This window comes from Podarcis erhardii, assembly GCF_964252035.2.
Source record: "Podarcis erhardii genome assembly, chromosome: 10".
NCBI lineage: Eukaryota > Metazoa > Chordata > Lepidosauria > Squamata > Lacertidae > Podarcis > Podarcis erhardii.
The window spans coordinates 21130580-21154772 of NC_138500.1; positions in this window are offsets into that span (position 1 = coordinate 21130580).

A 24193-nucleotide genomic window follows, 5' to 3' on the forward strand; every position below is an offset into this window, starting at 1 on the left:
CCAAAGTTTTCTTCCATTCTGCTCTACAGCTCCTGATGTGATCACCTTCACCAGGCATGCATATTTGCCCTCCAAACTGAGCTGAGTAATATGCAGTTTGAGACTGGAAGTAATCAACATAAGGAGGAGGGAGCAGGATCATACCCACCAAGCCTGTCTTGATCTCATGGTCTCTTTGTCCACAGAAGTGACATATATTGGTACTTTGAATGTGTGATCTTGCCATAAGCTCCCCGCCTATCTCTGTAACATACAGTATAACACATTTCATATCTTTGCCATCATCATGCTGTTGCCTCACCACTAATGGCAACCAATGGGCTGGGTGGGGAAAATGCACGCTTAAGACACATTGGGATGCAGGATAAAATTGTACTTGATCAGAGGTAGTCAACATGACATCCTCCAGATGTTGTTGAACCAAAGCTCCCATCATCCCCAACCAATGGCCATGATGGCTGGAGGGCACCCCATTGTTTAACCCTGTATGAGATCACACAAAATGGAAGGGGGTACTCAAGACAGGGCTGCCATTTTCAGCAACAACTTTGTGAGTATTGTAACATTTACTTCTGCTCCCTATGGGCCTTTGAAATGTACAGCTGTTTAAATTAACGCTCATGCAAAGGTGCAGTTCCCAGTTTCCTTTTCTGGGAGAGGATGTGGGTAGTTCCTGACCTTTGTTATTATGATCTTTCTATCTGACCTCATCCCCCTTCTCCCTTTTCAAAGAAGCACAAATGCATTGAAACTCAATGCAACACTTTATATTCCACAAGTATTGTTACTGGGCAGCCGGGCCATTGTGCTTTGTCAGAGCTGTTCTCCAGCCACTAACCTTTCAAATGACTAAATCAAGATGGATGTGGACAGGTAGGAAACGGCATAAATCTGAAATGAGCTTCCAGTGTATGAGAAGAAGTCCACACAGAGAGAAAAAACAATCAATCAGGCATTTAGAACATCAGCGCTTGGAGAGACTGTTCTGCATGCTTCTTTTTGGCTTCTGATGCTGCTCAGATATCTATAGTTGCTGGGTTGCTGGTGGGCCCTACTAAATACAGTGGTACCTTGGTTTATGAACTTAATCCGTTCTGGAACTCCGTTATTAAACCAAAGCTGTTCCTAAACTGAGGCACACTTTCCCTAATGAGGCCTCCCGCCACCGGTACCCTTCCACTGTTCGGCTTCCATTCGTAGACTGAGGTAAAGTTCACTAACCGGAACACTACTTCCGGTTTTGCAGAGTTTATATACTGAATAGTTCGTAAAAGGGATGTTCTTGAACCGAGGTACCACTGTACAGTGGACACTTGGGTTGCCAACGTGATCTGTGTGGAATGCACGTTCACAACCCGCAGTGTTGCACATGGGTTGCGATTCGGCACTTCTGCGCAAAGTGTGATTTAGCGCTTCCGCGCATGCGCGATTGCCGAAACCACTGAAACCGTTTCAGTGGTCCATAACCTGAAAAAACACAACCTGAAGTGGCTGTAACCCGAGGTATGACTGTATATTGCTTGTGCTAGAGGCTGAACATACTGAACAAATATTTCCTAAACATTTCCAACCAAAGTTTCCCTCTTCCATTTCCATACTGCCAATCTTGGGGATGTTGCCAACAGTGCTGGTGTGGTGCCCAGTGCGGGGGGGGGGGGGAGCAGCTGCGATGGCACCCTGCCGGGATCACGTTGCGGGGGGCGGTGCACTCCCCCCTCCTCTTCCTCCGCCAGTGGTCAAAGGTCCTTTTTAGTAGTAGCTAGCTGAAAACCAATGACCGCTGCCCACATTAACTGGGGGGGGGGCTTTTGTGTGGTCGCATGCAGCGCCCCTGGGACTACAAGACTCCCAGCAAGGTAGCTGCCCCCCCCCCCCAGAGCTGGATAACTGGAGGTTCCCGCCTAGCCTCCACAATTAGCCAATCTCGGCTGGAGGGGGGCATTACCAAGGGAGTTGGCCATGTAGAGTTAGGACCGCCCCACATTCACAATAGAGGGTGTAACTTATCTGTTGGTCCTCGGTCTGCTCCATAACTTTCCCCACCCTGCCCTCACTAAGTTTAAGCCTTCGTTTCCAGTTTAACCTTCTTCTTTACAGCTGTGTGGGCACTGCTGCGGTCTTTGATGGAAGGAATTTCCCTGCATTGGCAGGTTTCACCTTCCCCATAGCAAAACGTCACAACTTTGGCAGTTTTTAGGCCTTAGGCCTTTAGTCTTCCCTCAGTGGGGGGGGGCATGAAGTGGTGACCCCCCCGCGGTGGCAATCCCAGGGTTCCCCATTAAAGGGGTATTTTGAGGGGAGCATTGGCCATACACCAATGGGTTGTCAGTGTTCTCCCCTACGATGCTGCAAAATGGGGGGCGGGCTCTCTGCTTGTACAGACGTTCTTCAGAGTCAGTCCAATCCCCACACACTTTGGATAACCCTGATGCTCCCCAGATCCCTGGCAGGGGACTGGGAGGGATAAACACGCAGTGCCTAAGCCAAGGTCTTCCTACATCTAAAAGTTTAATAAAGTTGTGGCCAATTTTAATTCCATAACATGTTGTCGGGTGTCATTATTCCACCTGGGGATTGTCTGGGTTTGGGGGGTCTCCGCCTGTAGTTTGGGGTTTGGGGGGTCTCCGCCTGCAAAGTATCTCATCTGTGTAGTAGAACATTTTATATCCCTGAGTCTTATGGCTTTTTTTGTGCAGTAATGAAGGGGAGCAGCACAAAATGTATTGATCAGCTGACATCCTTGTGGCCATCAATCAGCTCCTTTGGGAGGAAGCAGGGAATATAAATTCAATCCATCCATCCATCAATGAAAATAGGAGATATAAAAACTAAAATGGCCAAAGATTCTCTTTAAAAACCACCACCACCACCACCACAGCAAAAGTCAGGAACTGTGCAAGGGTCTACATCATAGGTAATCTATGTACTGACAGCAGCCTCCCCTCAGCAGACATCCTTCTCCCTTCATGCAGACAGCAAGGAGGAAAGACAGTGGAGCTGTGATGGTGGATGCAATTTTCACAGCCCATTTGCCATGATTGCAATTGTGTGGAGCAAATGCCCAAGTAAAGCTACTATCAACCATCAGTTGATAGTTCATAGTTGATAGTTGATAGTTGTTTTCCCTTGCTCACAACACTGGAACTTGCGGACATCCAATGAAACTTTTCGGTAGTTGTGCCTGCCCTGTGGAACGCCCTCCCAGCAGATATCAAACCAATGAGCAGCAATGTGATGTTTAAAAGACATCTATCTGAAGGCAGCCCTGTTCTGGGCAGTTTTTAGTGTTTGATAATGTATTGTGTTTTTACTATTTTTGTTTTGTTGGGAGCTGCCTAGAGTGGCTGGGGTGACCCAGTCAGATGATGGTGGATGGTGATGATCTGAAAATTCAGGATGGATAAAAGATTGTACTTCTTTACGCAGTACATAGATAAACTATGGAATGACCACCAACTTGGATGGCTTTAAAGGAGGATTAGACAAATTTATGGAGGAGAGGGCTATCAAAGCCTATTAGCCATGATGGTGATGGAGGCAGAGATGCTAATTGATGACAGGGTATCTAACATGCATGTTTCCATTTTCTTGTGATAACCATCCTGGCAGCTAACAAAAAGCATAGAATCAGTTACTTATCCAAACTATCTTCATTTGGCCCCTTCCATTTCCTCAGTGATGCTAATGAAGGGATTGCAGTCAAGTCATGTTTTGTTAAATTAATATCTAGGAACACTATCTCCCCAAAAGCTGCCATAGGCTGACACTCCCAACATAAGTGGAAATATGAAACTTTTTGTTTTCTACAGCACCAGCTTTTAGAGGACAGATTAATGGGCAAAATGAGATTGGGATGTGGGATGTTTAGCCAGTCTTCTATGCCAACTTTATGGTGCATTGTCAGTGCTTTGTTTTTTTCTGGGGGTACACACACCCCTAAACATTTTGTGAATCTAAGTTTGGCCTCACTGAGGGGCAGTATTTCAATATGAGTTGGAAAATGAGAGTACTCCTAAACATTTTTTAGAGAAAAAGCACTGGTGAATTATTACCAGGCAAGGATACCACCCCTATTCACATTTTGCAGGCAGGTAAGGGACATAGAGGGGTAGCAAGTTACTACAAACTCCTCACTGTTTAACTTTGGATTGGGATGCAATTCTTATTGGGCTATTGTCTTGCAGAGCTTGACACAAGAATTATATTATCTGGGCAGCTTCGTCATTTCCTTACACAAGAGACTTAAATCATCTCTGATTAAATATCTTTTTTTACTGTAACCCAATAATTCAGCAGTGTAATTTCCACCAGGACCTTTTCCCGATATATCAAAAAAAGAAACTCTGTCTGTAATCAACCTTTGTTCCGACAGACTTGATGTCTTGGCATTGAGGAGCTGACAGGTTTGGCTAAATAGGCTACAGCTCAATGGTAAAGCACAGCCTTTGCAGATAAATGCTCAAGGTTCATTCCCCAGGTAGGACTGGGGAAGACTCCTGCATTAAATTTTGGAGAGCCACTGCAAGTCAGTGTTGACAATACTGAGGTAGATGGACCAATGGCAGTGGCGGACCTTGCAGTCTCAAATTTCAGTGGCGCTCTGTACGATGCCAAAATTTGGTGCTTCCCCACCTCCCCTTCTGCATCACAGTTGAGGCTTTGTGCCTGGTGCAACTGAACCAGCTGCCCTCTCCGTAATCTGCCTCTGCCAATAGTCTGACTTGGTATAAGTCAACTTCCAATGTTCCTATGCCTTTATATTGCCTGGGGGGAAAATCCATAGAAAGCTGAATATAGCCTTAAAAAGCCCTCTTCAGCTATTAAGTTGTTGCTCGTCAGTGTCAATAATACTGAGCTTGATGCACCAGCGGTCTGACTTGGTATAAGGCAGCTTCCTCTGCTCCTAATGCAGAAACTCGGCTGTAAAGAAGAGTGGCATTGTTTTTCTAACAGATGACAAGGAAAGGTTATTTCAAATCTTCTTCATGAGCAATAAAAGCAATGGAAGTTGATTGAATTCTAGACAAAAGCTGTGACTTGGTCAGAAGAAGAAAGCGGACAAATCTGCGATTGTTCTTTGGAGGCAATCTTCTTCAAAGTACATCAAAGCCGCAAGAGTCACATTTAATATTATTTCCACTAAAGAAATGTGTGAGTGTGATCATTCACCATCGTCTCCTTTTGGCCTCTTAGTTAGAACACCCCCCCCCATCTTCCCTGCAGTTTCATTGCCTGGTTTCATGTATCAATTTTCATGGGTTCCAATGAAGAGTGACGTGGTAATCCACCACAGGGAGTTTGCACTTATATGTGCATGCATGCACACATGTGCCAAGTGTTTCTGATGCATCATAGAACAGTTGTGAGATCACAGCCCTCTTGCCTATCAGGGGGGTGGTTAGAGTCTTAAAGTTTTACAGAAGGTAAAGAGATGCCTTATCTCTTTCTTGCAATGTGTCCGAGCTAAGGAGGTGAACCTAGGCTTGCCATATGTCAGGAAAATTCCTCACATGTCCTGATATTCAGGTGTAAAAATGGCGTCAGGGGGGAATTTTGGTGGTTTCCTAAAAGAAGCTCAACAACTTCGCAGGCATCAGGAATTTTTGAAATATGGATTTTATGGCTCATCACCAATGCTATCAACACGCAAACTTGGCACAAAATGAAAGTAATTAAAGACCAGGCAACAAGATGGCTCCAGATGACAGAAGCACTGAGGAGAGCCATACATGGCACATGAAGGGAATATATATCTGTGTGTGCTGTTGCCCACCAGGGCTGCCTTTCTTGGAAATAGACTGGTCTCCAGGGAGGGAAGCCCATTTTTGGGAGGCAACCATTGGTTATGGGTTGCCACTCGCAGGCTGGCCCTGATGGGAATCACCAAAGGGAAGTCACTTCACAGGGGCTATCTATCAAGGTGTGGGGAGGGTGAGAGCACTCCCCCATGGGCGATTGGTTGTGGGTACCAGCCAGTGGTATGGTGGGGATTTTTGTGAGTTAACGTGCAGTACTGCGTCATAACAGAATGCTGCGGGGCTGCATCTGTAGTGAGAACACGAATGCAGCTCATGAATGTGATTGGTGGTCATTTTGGTCATTTTGCTTTGCTATATAGATCTTTCTTTTGTATTGTTTGGGGGCCATTGCACAAAGAAGTGATATAAAACAAAGCTTTAGGGAGGATTCAACATTGCCCTATAGCAAACTGGTATGAAACAGTGCAAGCATTTTGGCTTGCCAGATGGAATGATTGCCCCTCTCCTCCCCCCATGTGTTGTTCTGGGGGTTCTCATGACACACACCCTAAGCCAATCTGGGGCTGAGTGAGGCGTGGAGAGGGGGAAGAGCCCCACTGAGCTAGCCAAAGTCCTTGTGCAGGCTTTCACTAGCAGGACTTGTTAGCTGAATCCTTTTGCTGGATCTTCATTGTTTCCAAAGAACTTTCTTCTGCTCAGGACGGCATCAAACATTCAAGCAGGCTTTCCCAGCAACTTTCCTCCCTCATCTATATTTTGATTTGATACACCTTGCAACTGTACATTTTCTAAAGGCAATGAAATATTCACAAGCTTCCAGGACAGGGTGGGATGTAAATCTCACCAGATAAAAAGGAATACTGGTAATTCTTGAATTTCTCATGTTCTCTTTTTATCTAAACACTTCCACGGACCCCATAAGATTCTTGCAGGGATGCAGCCACCTCCCTATCTTCCATTCTTCTTCTTCTTCTTCTTCTTCTTCTTCTTCTTCTTCTTCTTCTTCTTCTTCTTCTTCTTCTCTCTCTCTCTCTCTCTCTCTCTCTCTCTCTCTCGTCCTCAATTAATTAAAGCCCCACTTTGCATGCCCCTCCCTCTCATAGCTGTCAACGTTTCCCTTTTTTAAAGGGACCTGTGCTCCCTCTTCTCCAGCCTCCCCCACAACCTTACCCCATCTGGTCTTCACACCCACCCAACATCCCATGTAGAGGCACTGGGTTAATTAAACCTGGATTAGAATTGTGCCCTATATCTATTATACTTTCATACTAAAACCATAGCTGTCAACTTACAGATTTGAAAATAAGGGACCAGCAGCCTTGAAAATAAGGGACCAGCAGCCTTGAAAATAAGGGACCAGCAGCCAAAATAAGGGACCTGCAGCCTCACCTGTTCCAGGCACTCCAGTCTTCCTGTCCTCCTGCAGTCTGGTCAAACTCATGCTGGTAGCTTCGAGAACACTGTCCAACCAACTTTGTAACCAGAGGTTCAACTGAATAGAATCTGAATCACATGCACCACAAGGCCCATGCAGCCTCAACTTAAGATGGCTCCCTGGCCTGGCTTTGCACTGCAAAATTTGCAGCAGCATGTGCAACAAATTGGCGTCCAGCATTCAAAAACCCCCTCAGCTTGCATTAACTAGCCACATACAAGCCATGCAAGCTCCACCCCCCAGTCGTTCTTAGACTTCTTATTGGGTGAGCAACACAGCCAAGCAACACAGTTGGAGCCTTCCTCCTCCCTGGCCGGCAGGGAGGGAGGGAGAGGAGCTGCTTCCTTTGAAATTTAAGGAACATCATTTAACGGACATTTAAGGGACATACTTCAATACGGGACAGCAGCGGGACATGGCGCTGGGATAAGGGACTGTCCCTTCAAATAAGGGACACTTGACAGCTATGACTAAAACAAACTTAATGGATTTATTTATGCATGGGTAGAGTAGAAATCACTTGTGGTTGCTCAATAAAAATGCACCCTACCTGACAGACCTTCTACTTCTGTCCCAAATCCTTCCACAGAATTTGTGTAGATACTGTATACGCAAGCATATCCTCAAATAACTTCTCTGCTAGCATTGGTGCTTGTGTGTGTAAAAGTTACCTTTGGTGGCAAAACAAATGTTTGTTTACTGGAAGAATCTCACGTCTTATTAGTCACAAAATCATTCTGTAGCTCCCTGCTGCTTTTCAATTTAATTAATCAGTTTTACATAATGAAATTCAAGAAGCCTTGAATTGAATTCACTTTTTAAAAACACACAGAGAAACACACACGCACACCTATTTTATTAAATACCTAAACACACTGGGCCCAAATCCAGAGGAATTTGAGTGATTCTGAGTTCCATTCATTTCCACGGGGCTGATTTTGGGGGAGTTCACACATGTGTGGCCTTTGTGTGGGGAACAGAAGTGTCCCACCATTTGTAAGGGGTGAAATGTGCGCTGAGCAACAGCTGGGTACCTTCATTTCACAGGATGCCTCCCCACTGAGAAAGAAGGAACAGGTTGTGGAAATTAAATTTATACATAGCTCTTATTACATGCACAATAGTAAACCCCTATGGCCAATGCCTGGCACTAAAGGGAATGCTTGTTCCCCATTCATTTTTGTGGGATTTAGGCAGTTTGAATGTTATGTGTGCAATGTACACACTTGCAAAAGGAAGTTGAAGTATGTTATGAACACAGGTTTCTACGACATTGACGCTTCCTAACGGCTTGCTAGACTTTTCTGTGGAGAACACAGCCACCTGATCCGAGATGTGTGTGCATTTTTCCTTGTTCTAAAGACAAATCCATTGGTTCTCGTCTCTTTAGGACTTTGGGAGTGAGAAAGATCTGGACCCTTTACAAAAGGTAGGGAACTTTCTTGGCTCTGTGGTCAAGATTCTTTTCAGATTTGGCCTCACGGGCCAAATTAGGCAGGGGAGGGACACCTACCTGACTACTACTATTATTATCATTTATAAAATCTATATATCATATTCCATGATGTAAAAACTCATGAATAGATAGCATAGTAACAAAATACATAAGAGAATAACAAAAAACAAACAAAAAACCCCACCATGATGTCACATGACTGGCCTGTTGGTTGCTCCACCCACCTATCAAATTCTCTTTTAGGGTTCCCAAACACCCCCTGCCACTGCGGGAAGCAGGACAGCAGGATCCTTAAAATTCAGAATTTTCTATCTCAGTGGTATAGCAGCAGCAGCAGCAGCAGCAGCAGGAAAGAAAGAATTATTTCTCCCTTCTGTTTCCCCATCACCACCACTGCTGCTGCTGCAAGAAGCGAGAGATGGGTTGGGGAGTCTTTTAATATGCAGGCTTTTGCTGATGTGTGGTTAGGAGTGTCCCTTATTTCTGAAAAGCAGTAGCATCCCAACTAAACAGACTGGTTATCTAAAATGATGGACTACTTCCATATTGCTGAACTAACAGGCAGGATAAGAGGAGATATGGTACAAAAGGTGAATAAGGAGTGGGCTATCTTTAAGGAATACATCAAGATTTATGTGGAAAAAGTAGAATTTCTGACAGATATTGAGTGAATCGAGAAAATGATTAGAGTGAAAGGAGAGTAAAGTCAAGATAAAAGAAGAGATTAAAGAAATAATGAAATACGTTTAAGCTAGTTGGAAAAATAAAGTAGTGTAACAAGAATGGCTGGAAGTCAAGTCACTTGGTGGGTGTTCACATGTGGGGTAGGTGTGTAGGTATGTTGATATGTACAGTATAGGTAGGTATTATATAGAGCAATGTAGGTATGTTTTATGTTATGAAAATAAGGTAGCGTGTTATGTATGTGTACTGTGTAAATGTATATGTATGTGTTTTATATGTTGATAAAATTTATATTAAAAAAATAAAAATAAAAGTAGGAGTGTGCCTTATTTCCACAAATGAGGAATCGGAAGCCCACTTTAAGCTCCTAGTCGTTCCTTTGCTGCCCTGCCCTTACTTGCCCCACACATAAAGTCTTGTGTGATGTTTGGTCCATGTTGTTGTTGTTTAGTCGTTTAGTTGTGTCCAACTCTTCATGACCCCATGGACCAGAGCATGCCAGGCACTCCTGTCTTCCACTGCCTCCCGCAGTTTGGTCAAACTCATGCTGGTAGCTTCGAGAACACCATCCAACCATCTCATCCTCTTTCATCCCCTTCTCCTTGTGCCCTCCATCTTTCCCAACATCAGGGTCTTTTCCAGGGAGTCTTGTCTTCTCATGAGGTGGCCAAAGTATTAGAGCCTCAGCTTCAGGATCTGTCCTTCCAATGAGCTTCCCCCAAATGGCCTTGCAGACCCTATAACCAACCTTCTGACTGGGGGGGGGGGCAACTGAAAAAGAGGACGGGGGTCAAATAGATGACAAGCTTCACCTGCTGAAATCCCCTCTTATATCAAATGTTTAGGAGCCCTGTCCTCTTTTTCACCTGGTAAGTAGGGTTGGGATTGCAGCACCCAAGGTTTAAAAACTAAATTATGCCTCTTTGTCTGTGCTCAATAAATCTGTAACCACAGATAAAGGAGCACTTAGATAATGGGTGTATTAATCAGTGAAGTGATCAGGGAAAATCCTCTTTTAAATCTATGGAGATAAATGAATTGCGCCATAATGGAGTAGCCTGAAATCAAAACTTGAATTAAACCAAGAATAACAATTTAAAGAAATCAGGTTCCCTTTGTAGTTAATTTGCACCCAGTTGTTCAGAAGACACATGAAAGACCTGTGAAAGAAAATAACTCATTGCCACCAGCTAATCTGGAGCAGGGCAAGGGATGTCAAGAATAAATGTTCGTCATACCCGACTTTCTAGCTACCTGCTAATCTTTCTTCATTAGCTAAAAAGCCTAAATTAAGTGCATTTCATCCAAACCTTTGTGTTCCACCTTGAAAGAAGGTGTACATGTCTCTATAACATATGTGCTTCTTTTAAACTTATTTAAAACATCTTTATATTGCCCTTCGGTTGAGAATTTATGAGAGATCACAGCGCACAATAAAATAATCAATAGAAGAACAGGGTCTGGTGAGTTTTGTTTCAGTGTATCTGAAGAAGTGTGCATGCACATGAAAGCTTATACCCAGAACAAACTTAGTTGGTCTCTAAGGTGCTGAGACATCACCTTGCCAACAAAGGTCCATATAGTTAAAGCCATGGTTTTCCCAGTAGTGATGTATGGAAGTGAGAGCTGGACCATCAAGAAGGCTGATCACCGAAGAATTGATGCTTTTGAATTATGGTGCTGGAGGAGACTCTTGAGAGTCCCATGGACTGCAAGAAGATCAAACGTATCCATTCTTAAGGAAATCAACCCTGAGTGCTCACTGGAAGGACAGATCCTAAAACTGAGGCTCCAATACTTTGGCCACCTCATGAGAAGAGAAGACTCCCTGGAAAAGACCCTGATGTTGGGAAAGATGGAGGGCACAAGGAGAAGGGGACGACAGAGGACGAGATGGCTGGACAGTGTTCTCGAAGCTACAAACATGAGCCTGACCAAACTGCGGGAGGCAGTAGAAGACAGGAGTGCCTGGCGTGCTCTGGTCCATGGGGTCATGAAGAGTCGGACATGACTAAACAACAACAACAACAACAACAACAACAAGGTGCTACTGGACAATTTTATTTATTTATTTATTTCAATAGAACAACAGTTGGCACCCACTATTTGCTGGAAGAGGTTGTTTCTCCTCCTCCTCCTTAGAGTGACTGCAAGTAGCACCCACTCTGGACCACAGAGCACACAGCATTTATTCACATTCTTTCCCAAAAGATGCATCAGCTCTGTGGAAAGAGGAGTGCATGCAGAATTTTAACGTCCATTTCAAAGGACCATAGGAAGGTGCCTCACACTTAGTCAAACCATTGGTCCATCTAGCTCAGTATTATCTACACCAGGGGTCAGCAAACCTTTTCAGCAGGGGGCTGGTCCACTGTACCTCAGACCTTGTGGGGGGCTGGACTATATTTTGGAGGGGGGGGGAATGAACGAATTCCTGTGCCCCACAAACAACCCAGAGATGCATTTTAAATAAAAGGACACATTCTACTCATGTAAAAACAAGCTGATTCCCGGACCGTCTGCGGGCCAGATTTAGAAGGCAATGAAATTTTATTAATATTTTCATATTGAGATATTTGTAGAATAAATTTGGAATAAATTCTTCCAACTTTTCTTCTTCATTCTCTCTATTTCTTCTTTTCCCCCCCTTTTCTTCTTTTTCTCTCTCTGTCACTCGTAAGACCTAAGGGTACTCTGTGGCCAGGAGTTCCTTCTACTAGCTCTGTCTGGTTTAGCGGCTTTGAGCATTCTTGGACTTGAGGGTGGATAACTGCAACATGCTGTCTGTGGAGCTGCCCTTTGCCCTGGTTTGGGAGCACCAGCTGCTGCAGAATGTTGCAGCTACAGAAGAAGAAGAAGAAGAAGAACAGTTTGGATTTGATATCCCGCTTTATCACTACCTTAAGGAGTCTCAAAGTGGCTAACAATCTTCTTTCCCTTCCTCCCCCACAACAAACACTCTGTGAGGTGAGTGAGGCTGAGAGACTTCAGAGAAGTGTGACTAGCCCAAGGTCACCCAGCAGCTGCATGTGGAGGAGCGGGGAAGCGAACCCGATTCACCAGATTATGAGTCCACCACTCTTAACCACTACACCACACTGGCAACCATCGTTAAAACATCTGTATCAATTTACAAAGCCCTGAACAACATAGGTCCAGGGTACCTTAGGAACCACCTGAGCCCTTATACCGCAGGTTTATCACTACGATAATCTACAAGAGTGTCCTGGTCATCTCTCGAATGGGTGAGCCTCATCTGACAGTAGCATGAAACTGAGCCTTTACTGTCACTGGACAGTTCTGTGGAATGCTCTGCCAATGGAGAACCATCAGGTGCTTTCTGTTTTTAACCTTTAAACATCTGCTGAAACCTTTTCTATGCTGCTGCCAAGTTAATGCAGTCAATTAAGAAAACCTGTTTCAGTAAGAGTTAATTGATCTCTGATATTAAATTTTATGTGGTTTTTATTTTATGCTTGTAAATTGCTTTGACTTTTTAAAGTAAATAGCAGTATACTTTTTTAAAAAAGAAAGAAAGAAAGAAAGAAAGAAAGAAAGAAAGAAAGAAAGAAAGAAAGAAAGAAACCATATGATTCCATTATGTAAAAGGCTTATGAAAGGCAGGCTAGGTCACTCAGGAAAGAGTTAATTTGTGAAAGCTACTTCTGAGCAGTTGCTTGGTAACTGAATTTTGCACACAGGCCCACCAGAAAGGCCACGATAGTTGCCTAGGTTGTGATCTATTGCTTATAACTTAATACATATTCTCAAAGAGCTTTGGCTGGATTTAAGTCAGACTGGAGCTGTTGGAGGGCATTTTATATATATATATGTATTTATATATATATATATATGTATTTTCTAGGGGTTTAACTGATTTTTCAGTGCTGGGTGTGTGCTACAACTTTTTTGCTTGCTCTCTCACATTTCCAGCAAGGCTGCTTCAGTTGACCTGTTTTTGCTTATGTTGCCTACTGCTGTAAAATCCAACAAAAATGAGGAGCGCACAAAAGTAACTGGGAACAAAAACAAAAGGCAATGAGATATACAACAAAGTGGATTATTGATCCAGCATGTTTTGGGCCCTAATTGCAAAAGATATCCATAACTTCAGATCTGAAGCCTGCATTACATAAAACAAATAATAATTGGTTATATATATATATATATATATATATATATATATATCCCAGACAACACAAGAAGAGCACTTTGCTCCCCACATTCAAAACAAATTTTGTTCTCCTTTTCTAATCCGGAATGATTTTTTAAATGTATCATTCAGTTCTGCAATTATGCATGTTTTAAATTGATTTTGTATTTACCTGAAGAAGGGCCAGTAGGGTCTGAAATGCACTGAATCAATAAACCACTTTCTTTGTTGTCTTTCCCACCCCCCTCACTTCCAAGTCCTTTTGTTTTTCTTCCCATTGTTTTAAAACCCAAATAAAGGTACTTTGATTTTGATTTTGAGGTGAACTACATCACTGTGCAAGTGGCAGGGCCAGAGCTATCAGACAGTGGCCCAGGACCTCCTTAGTCCAGCTATCTGCACACTGGGTGCTGAGCAGAGAGGGCATGATCTCAAAGCCCAGTAAGCGAGTTGCTGGGCTTTGGGAAGGAGCCATGAGGCTCAGACAGGTCCTAGAGTCCTCTCACCTCCTTCCCAAAGCCTAGTGAGCACTTTCTCTCTTCTCCCTCTGACCATGCATTGTCATCCCACCTCTGATCCTTCCCAATTTTTAGCCTTCTTCCCTTGGGGGTTCCTTTTGGGAGGGGGGTTCCCCAGCTGCTGCCTCTCACCACGTCTCTGCATGTAGCCAGCCCAGGACAACAGATTAGGAAAGAGAACACCCTTTTATGGTTCCTTCCAATACCATGGGCCTCTGCTTTCTAGGGGCCAGCTATGCCAACACATCCCAAATCAATATCCCTCTTGTTGGGTGCTTTGCTGTACTGAATTCATACCTATGAAAGTCAACGGAAAGTACAGAAATATGAGCCACCTGTGCCACTGTTTATCCAATCCCCGGGTTGGCTATCTCACTGTGCTTTTCTCTGTGACTGAGATGCATACCGCAAAACAAAAATATGTTATGCCCTTCAGACTGAATAAACAGGGACTTAAAAGGACAAATTATAGCAACAGCTAATGACTATAATAGTTCTCAGACTTTTTTTTTTTTTAAAAAAATCCATGCTTAATGCTTTGTAATTCCCAAATGAAAGCATTTATGGCATTATAGTGCCTTAATTAAATGGCAAAACAAAAACCTTTAATCATGGTTGAAGTTAACTGAAAACACCAGTGGGGAGGGGCAGGATGAAGTAGGAGAATACATAAGAAACAGAGGAAGGGAGAGGAGATGGAAAAATGTTAACCGTAAGAAATGGAAATTTTCTTGCTACCTGTTGAACTGTCTCTAGTTTTTTTTTATATAAAAAAATCCTTTAATTGTGTTTGATTTTTGCACATGTACATTAAAAAGTGTATATTGAGGATGTGCCATGTATTCTCTGTTCCAACAGCATCCGTAATCTCAAGTCACCTAGTTCTTCTCAGCTTGATAACTTGAGAACCAATGTGGTGAAGCTGTTAGATTCTTGACCCAGGACCGGGCAAATCAGTATGCCACTTTTAAGTCCTTGTAGGAATGGTTGGTTATAAATGTAAAAAAAATAAAAGTACATACGGTGATCCATGAAAAGGCTAGCAGAATTGGGAGTTTTGAAAACCTGGAATCAATGGATAGCTGAAAGCCGGTAGAAAGATTGGGGGTTTCTGCGGTATGTGAAACATGAACTCCTATGAAGAGTAGGAAGGCTTCCTGAAACTTCCTATGGCAATTCCCACAACCTGACAAGTTGGATCGGAGGTAGCTGCTTTAAAGATAATTCCCTTTATGGCTGCACATGAACAGAAATGAGCGTTGCTGGTAGTCATTCCAAAATACAGTGGTACCTCAGGTTACATATGCTTCAGGTTACAGACTCCGCTAACCCAGAAACAGTGCTTCAAGTTAAGAACTTTGCTTCAGGATGAGAACAGAAATCGTGCTCCAGCGGTGCGGCGGCAGCAGGAGGCCCCATTAGCTAAAGTGGTGTTTCAGGTTAAGAACAGTTTCAGGTTAAGAACGGACATCCGGAATGAATTAAGTACTTAACCCGAGGTACCACTGTAATTATTTCTTTATGTCTTAAACATTTTATACCCAGCAATTTATGCCTCATTGATGGGAACTCCAAGGAACTGGATGAAAATTCAATAGAAACAAAGCCATGTATTTATTGTTATTATTATTTAAATTTCTCCACTGCCCTTCATCTGAGAATCACAGGGCGGCTTACAATACAAAAGCACAAAAATACATACCATAGTAACAAACAAAAACAGTACCCCACATAGCATTATGATTTATTATGATTTTAGAAATGATATAAAGAGAGTATGCCAAATTGGCAATTTCAGGGTTTGTTGTTTAGTCATTTAGTCGTGTCTGACTCTTCGTTACCCCATGGACCAGAGCATGCCAGGCACTCCTGTCTTCCACTGCCTCCCGCAGTTTGGTCAAGCTCATGCTGGTAGCTTCGAGAACACTGTCCAACCATCTCGTCCTCTGTCGTCCCCTTCTCCTTGTGCCCTCAAAAATTTCAGGGTTATTGGTAGTCAATCCAGTAGGAGGTTCTTACTTCTTTCAGAGGATTTCCAGGTGAGCTCCCAAGCTATCAAACAGAACAGTTAATAAAGAGATGAGACGAGAGATTGAGTTGGATTTTGTCCCCTGTGGCCCTTTTATGGATACAGGTGGTTGTTGCTGTTATAGCTCACCATTCCTCTCAGGGGAGTCTAGATTGGGCTATGTTCGCGTTAGTTACCAATTTAATTTATATCCTGTTTGCATATATTGTACTGTTGTTGTTGACCTTTTTCAGCTTCACTGTTTTCCTTGTGATTCTATCTTAATGCATTTATTGCATTTTGAATTTTCTCTTCGAGCCAGCCAGCCACCTGAGATGCCCATTGCCAGGCAGAAAGCTGGCACATAAATCTTTTAAATGGATTGATTAGCTGTGCAGTCCCAGGCATCTTTAATCAGTCCTGTGCCAAACCCTGCTGTTTCTGGTGAAATCTTCATTCCGTGGGAAATAGGTGCTCATTTTGTCTGCCTCTTTTTCAAAGAATTTTTAAGAGGAAAGGGGCAGGGATGTGGACCCTCAGCCCTCTCTGTCTGGCCACATCCTCTCTTGCCAGGCAAAGGAGACCTGCTGTGCATCCTCCTTGAGCAATTTGACCTGCCTGGAAGGTGTCCTTGAAATTTGATAATGCTTCAGACTCACCGCCACCAGATGGAGGAAAGGGAGGGGTGTGTGAGTCTGTGTAGAAAGACTTCTGCTATATAAAGGTAAACTCTACATTCATTGGTCCACATGAAGGACATAAGAACATGATAAGAACCTGCTGGATCAGTCACTGGTCCATCTAATTCAGCATCCTGGTCTCACAGTAGCCAACCAGATGCCTGTGGGAAACCTGCAAGCAGGAGTTGAGCACAAGGCCGTACTCTCCTCCTGTGGCATCCAGCAAATGGTATTCAGAAATATTATTGCCTCCAACTATGGAAGCAGAGAATAGCCACTGGAAGGTAGCCTCTGGAGGGCTGCCCAGAAGGAAATGTGGGCCTCATTCTAAAAAAGGTTTCCCACCTGCTTTGGAATTTGCCTACCTTTGGAACTGAGCCAGGTTTCATTCTCAAGAGGTTCTGCACTCATTTTTGGTGAAGGAGGAATACAGGAAGCTGCTTAATCCTGGGCCATCTAGCACATACATTGTTTTACGCTGACTGGCAGAAGCTCTCCAGAGTTCCAGACTGGGAATCTCTGAAAGACCTGGAGATCTCAGAGATCGAAGCTGGGACCTTCTGCATGAAAAGTGGGTGCTGTATCACTGTGCTACAGGCACCACTCTCAGAGGTAATTGTGTGTGGGAAGTGTTTACACAGGGGCAGCCATGCTTGTTCTGCACAATTCCCTGTGAGAGTGACAGAACATTATCATGTCCCATGGCTCCCAGGGGGACTTGCTCTACTTTATTCAAAGTGTGCAATGGGCAAGTGGTCCCTAGGCTGGCCCCTCCAGGCTGTGGATGCTCGATCACTGAACTATAGGCCTTCCAGTGCATCTGTGAGCAATTCCCCCTGCTTTCTTATAACGTAAGGAAGCTTGCTTGCCAGGAACATTGCCGGTGCCAAATGACTACATCTCCGGTGAGCTTTGGATATGCGATTCCTGTTCTGGGGAAACATCAGCTTGTTGGTTTCTGTTTGTTGTGCGGCAACAGCTTGACTTCTTTATGCCAGAGCAGCGGGTGCCAAGTTAGTTAACACTTGTTCAGTGGAACAAGACAAAACAAAATCCTCCCAGGACTTGAGGCTGGCTGCGGTTTTTCCGAATCATAGCATTATGCTTCTGCAGCAGGTCTCTCCTCCCATTAGCATTTGCAAAGCAGCAGCTGGACCTGTCCCTGGAACAATTGAGGAAATCGTATTCTCAGACTCTGGGCGGGCTTAGCCAATTCCCCTTAGTGGTATGCCCTGGGAATGGTATAATCAGGAAGAAACTCTGCTCTTCTGTAATGGAAAGAAGGGGGTGTGTGAATCCAATGTAGCAGCACTTTAGATATTAAATATGCAAACATTAAGTAATCATTGAACAAATCCTTAATTTGAAGGTAATAAGAGACAAGTTAATCACAGTTAAGTGCTAGAATGATAGGAAAACAATCCTTGTTTCTGTTTGCAAAGACACAGAACACTCCTGCCTGTGAAAGAATGACAAGCTACTAAAGTTGAACTAATATTGAGGGCAGCTCTACATGATATATTCATAGCATAATGAATGCACGCTTCAAGCACAAGACTTCCCCCAAGGAATCCAGGAAATGTAGTTGCCCCTTCATGGAGCTACCATTGCCAGCACTTTAAGCATGGACTGAGCAGTGTGTTAAATGCCCCTTGATTTCCTTTGTTTCTTAATAATGGTAAAACAGGCATGGCAGCTTTGATCACACATGACTCTAGATGTGTTGATCTGTTTGCAGGTAGGCTAGGGAACCTTTTGTACTGGGAGCTTGTAAATGTTCCAGATCCACAATGTTGAGAAACCAGGAACCCGAGTCAAATCTGTAGCAGCGCTGCGTCTTTGTTTGTGAAACAAAAGGTCTCCTCTAATGTTCTGAAGGAACACTTCAGTGTGTTGCTTTGTGAAATGGAAAGCATTAGCAAGAGCATTGGGGTCATGATGGGGAGATGAAAAGGTAATTCTGAAATCATAGAACACATCAAGAGCCAATGCTGCTCAGAACATATATTTCTGTATGTATGTTTTTAAAAATCCATTGAGGAAGAGGGGTATTTTATTTCTGGTTCTCTAGGATCTCAGAACATAAAGAGCAACACTTGGGAAGGTGTGGCAACCAAAACCAGTGTGGCTGCCTTGGTTATCTTCCCCAGAGTGGAAAGCTGAAACCAACACTAGATCCAGAATAGTCTGAGACTGGATATTCCAATAAGTACCTACTCCAATATGAATGTTCCCACAATTTATTTCCTAGTTGCAGAGCAGGTTCCAGAAGGAGGTACTTGCAGTGGGGAGGACTTCTGCTTAGCCCCTTGGCACTACTGGTATTGAAGGAATGGGTTTCTGTGTAGTAAGTTTAAAAACTGACTCAACCCCCCCACTTTGTTCTTTCAAAAGAGAGCACTTTTAAATGCGTAAAACTTGAACTGTTGAGCAAAACCATAATAAGGACACAACTGCATAAACAGTTCTGTCCTTTATCAGGACAGGCAAGGGATGGCCTTGGCTCTTCAGGGGAACAAAGAAAAGGCGTCAGAACTTTATCTTATGTGCTGACCACAAAAGACGCGCAGACCCATGTCTGGGAATAACGCCAGAGTGTGTTCTCAGAAATGGTGACCTCTGCATCCCAGATAAGAGTAGGAAGAGGAAGATCCTTTTATGGTCAGAAGTACAGGAAGGAAGATCCTTTTATGGTTGAGAGTACCAGAGCAGGAACATATGTGATGTCAACCTGTGTACGCAGGCCAACGTGGTTGGGCTCCTAGGGGAGGAGTAGGAGGGTGCCTGGAGGATATATAAACTGCATGAAACCTGTCATTTCTTTGGACTTGCTGGGGACTAATCACGCAAGTGCCTTCTGCTATCCGGAGAGCAGAATAAACTCTTTCTTTGAACCAACCTCGGTGTCGTTTTGACTTCCTTCCTCCTGTCCCGGAGCAACGCAGACCCAATCGGTGAACTCCAATAAGGCTACAGTATAAGGTCCCACAGTGCTCCATCTTGTCTTCCTTAGATCTATATGAAGCTTCTGGATTAGATCATCAAGAGATTCAGGAGTGAAGTCTCAAAAGTATGTTGATGACCCTGACCTCTACTACTTATCAGGTAAGGCCACTGAAGTGCTGAACTGGCTTTGTAATGGGTTAGTTGAGGGTCAATGAGAAAATGGGCTGGACATGGTGAATAAACTGAAACTCAATCCTGACATTATGGAAGTACTGTTCAATGATTGCACTGTGATGAGGAAAGAAGAGGACAATTTGGGAAGATGGCATTTAGCTGGTTATTCCCATCCATGCTCCTGCCCAAGTCATGTGAGATTGTGGAGCCCAAAAGACACACTTTTCCAGGGCTGTGCTCACACAGCACCCCAAAACATGCACTTTGAAGTGCTGTCCAAGATCTTGCCCCCCCAAGCACTTTTTTTCAGGCAAGATCACAATACCCAAAATGGCTGCCGTGCTCTTGTGGGAGAAAAGGGGGTGTGTTGTTTCTTTTGGGACAATTGCAGGGTATGATGTACGCAGAGGAAAGTATGGGATATAAACGTGTACGCAGAGGAAAGTATGGGATATAAATGTGATAAGTAAGTAGAGATAAGCAGGTCTTGGTCTTGTCAGTGTCTAGATGGGTGAGTGTCTGGAACCTACATGATACTGAGTCAAGCTCAGTATTTTCTACCCTGACTGGGTACCCTGACTGGGACCGTCTACACGCAAGGCTCTACCACTGAGCTATGATGTTTCCTTCTGCTCAGAGTTTCTAGAGAGATCCAGTATGTGTGCTGTTTTACGGACTCTAATTCTGAATCTCTAAGGCTGGCAGTTGCCCATGTTTGGCATTAGTAAATATTGCCACAAGGAAAACAGCAGGGTCTCTGCGTTGCTCATGAGGGGACCATTATAATATTTTTTTTGAACTCTTGTTAGCAAACTGTCATATTATACTTGTCATTCTAATGTGTCTGTACATATTAATTATAGCCCCAAAGAGAAAACATTTTGTTCATTGTAATTGTAAGGGCCTCTAGTTTTCACTTCTGTGTAAAAGAAAGGGAGAGAGGGAGACAGAGGGGAGAAAGCCCTTATAGCTATTAGATTGGTTTCATTATGCTGTGCGCTGTTGTCCAGAATGAATGCCCTATAAAATATAACAGCAATTACAGCAAATTATGTTTGTTGGCAAAAACACACATACCCGAAATCATAAAATATTTTTTAAGCTGGGGAACATGCAGAAGATGCAGGGCACAGAATTCACAGTGAGATGCAAAGCCTCCAAACTTCTCTTCCCTCTCCATGGTGCTGAAACAGACAAGAGTGACTTCCAAAAGGGCTGTGAAGAACACGACACAGTCCATGGCTGAGTTAGGCAAGCGTAGAGCCTTGTACCACTACTAAGCATGTTTACTCAGAGTAAATACCATGCACACCATGAATTTTAAAGCACATTCCTACTACCAAAAATTCTGGGAGCTTAGTTTACCACTCACAGAACGGCAACTCCCAGCACCCTTAACAACCTGCATTCCCCATGATTCTTTGTTGGGGTGCTTTAAAGGTGTGGAGTATAGTCAGCCTTACTCCTATGTACTCAGGATTGCAACCTCAAACTCAACTGGTTGGATCCAGTCTAACAGCACAAGGCTAAACCATGCCTCCTCAGAAGTAAGTCCCATTGAACTTGTGTGCAGAGGGCCAGTATGTTGAAGGGTCTTGGAGCCATGCATCCCCCCCCACCCCCAAAGTCACACTGCTTCTCCTGCTTGTCATCCTCCTGCCATTATGTTGAGGTCAACATCTGTAGCAGGGAGACTTTTCTATACTTGGAGCTCCCTGTGTGATGTAGAGCTCTGATTAGTCAGGCTTCAAAATCATGGGAGGTTCCAGTGATGGTTGGGCTTATTAACCTTAACCTGATGAGGACAAAGATGGAGGCAGCTGGAAGGGCAGTCTTTTCCACCTGCCTTGCTACACCCCATGCCTGGGGGGCAGTATGCTTTTTGCTGCTATTTGGGTGTTTTGTATTTTATCATTAGGCATTGTTTCATTCTTTGTTAACATGAGATGTTTGTCTGCCCTGTTGATAGCAACACAACTTTTTGTTTAAATTGTGTTCTGTGTTGTAATGGATAATGCAAATCAAATAAAAACCAACCAAATACAGGTTATAGCTAAAAGCATCTGCTAATGAATTGTGTTAAAATGTTCTGTTCTGTATGTTGTTGTGGGTCACTCGGAGCATGATTCTACCATTGAAAAGTGGCATACAAATAAACTCATGATGATGGTCTTTCACTCTACATGCAAGTAATGTGGAGAGAGCTTTATTTATGTTTCAATCCTAAAGATAAAAAAGGTAAAGGAGCCCTGACAGTTAGGTCCAGTTGCGGATGACTCTGGGGTTGTGGCGCTCATATCGCTTTACTGGCTAGCTGACATTTGTCCACAGACAGTTTTTACCGGTCATGTGGCCAGCATGAGTAAGCCGCTTCTGGCGAAACCAGAGCAGCACACGGAAACGCTGTTTACTGTCCCGCCAGAGCGGTACCTATTTATCTACTTGCACTGTGTGCTTTCAAACTGCTAGGTTGACAGAAGCAGGGACTAAGGAATGGGAGCTCACCCCGTTGTGGGGATTCGAACTGCTGACCTTCCGATTGGCAAGCCCTAGGCTCAGTGGTTTAGACCACAGCACCACCCGCGTCCCTTCAGTCCTAAAGCTTACAATCCTAAACATGTCTGCTGAGATGTGAGAGGCACTATTTCTCAAATGGGACTTATTTCCAAGTAAGTATCTTTTTAAATATCTCTGCAGACATGCTTAGTATTTCTGCAGTTTCTCTGCAGTAGTATCTCTGCAGACTTGCTTAGGAATGTACTGTTAGTCACTGGCAGGTTGAAAGTCAGAAGGCAGGCAGATGCAGGTTGGTTGATGAAAGACTGAGGTTGGTGGAGCTGTGATCTGTTCACTCTAACAGAGCAACTCCCACTGCTTTCAGAGATGCTGCAACCCATTCATGAATTTCTCAGAGTCTCGTTCGTAGTAAGTGACCATTCCTTCAGTCCATTGTTAAAAAAATACCGGCTGTGCTTCCCTATCCCATGCTGTTCTTTTGGCCTTCAGAGTGCATTTTACAATGAAATCCAGTTACCCCTCCTAAGCAACCCCCCGCCCTCGAAATCATTACAATCCTTCCACTGCTGGATTGAATCACAAGCCTACCAGCCATTGCACAGAAAGGTTAATGAGTCTTTGGAGGCATGCATTTTTCATAAGGCTTTGGGTAAGTTGGGAGCCAGCATCTTATATACAATATTTTATTCATTAATTATCAGATGTTTACACATATTAAATATTGATAATATTCTAAAGCATGAGTAGCTGTCACTTCAGCAGCCCCATTCAGATACTAATGAGAAATATATACACACTCTTACATAGGAATTATGTTGATTTATTTATTATTCTGTTGCTCTTTCTCATGCTAACACTCTTATGTCTGTTCTCCAGTCTCCCGAGCACTGTCCTTTTCTCCAGAAATGCCTCCTTTCTAGTTATTTTTGTCTTTTATGCCAAACCCCTTCCTTCTCCTTTCTGTCTACTCTCAGATTTTCTTCTCTTATTTACTAACTTTTCTTCCAATTTTGCTTCATTTTCATCTCCTCTGGTAACAATGCATCCCTTTTAAATTCTGTTGGTTTCCATTGAATCTGATTATTCCATTATTCATGCATCTTTTTCTTCTTTATCAATCGATGTGCAGATCTTATCTACCATTTTGCAAGGGGATTCGAAACCCCTTACAGATACACAATTCTCTCCTGCTGCATTCTCTGGCTTTGATGAAACCCATGTATCTTTTGCAGTTTCTTGCTATACTTTCCCAGCTGTAATTTGATGGAAGAGTTCTGAGCTTAATACATTTGGGTAACTTTTAAAAGTTGCATCTCTGCTGTATGACAGCTAAGCAGAGCCACACAAATGTTTCCTTGAATCTGCAGTTTGGTCTGGAAACAGCTGTAATTAGGGGGATCAGCTACGGCTATGTGTGACAGCTCCTCTTCTCCTTCTGAACAATCTAGTTTAACTAACCTGTGCACTGATATTTTATTGTTTATACCCCGCACATCTGGCTGGGTTTCCCCAGCCACTCTGGGCGGCTTCCAACAAAATATTAAAATACAATAGTCTGTTAAACATTAAAAGCTTCCCTAAACAGGGCTGCCTTCAGATGTCTTCTAAAAGTCTGGTAGTTGTTGTTCTCTTTGACATCTGGTGGGAGGGCATTCCACAGGGAGGGCGCCACTACCGAGAAGGCCCTCTGCCTGGTTCCCTGTAACTTGGCTTCTCGCAGTGAGGGAACCGCCAGAAGGCCCTCGGCACTGGACCTCAGTGTCTGGGCAGAACGATGGGGGTGGAGACACTCATTCAGGTATACTAGACCCAGGTCGTTTAGAGCTTTAAAGGTTAGCACAAACACTTTGAATTGTGCTCGGA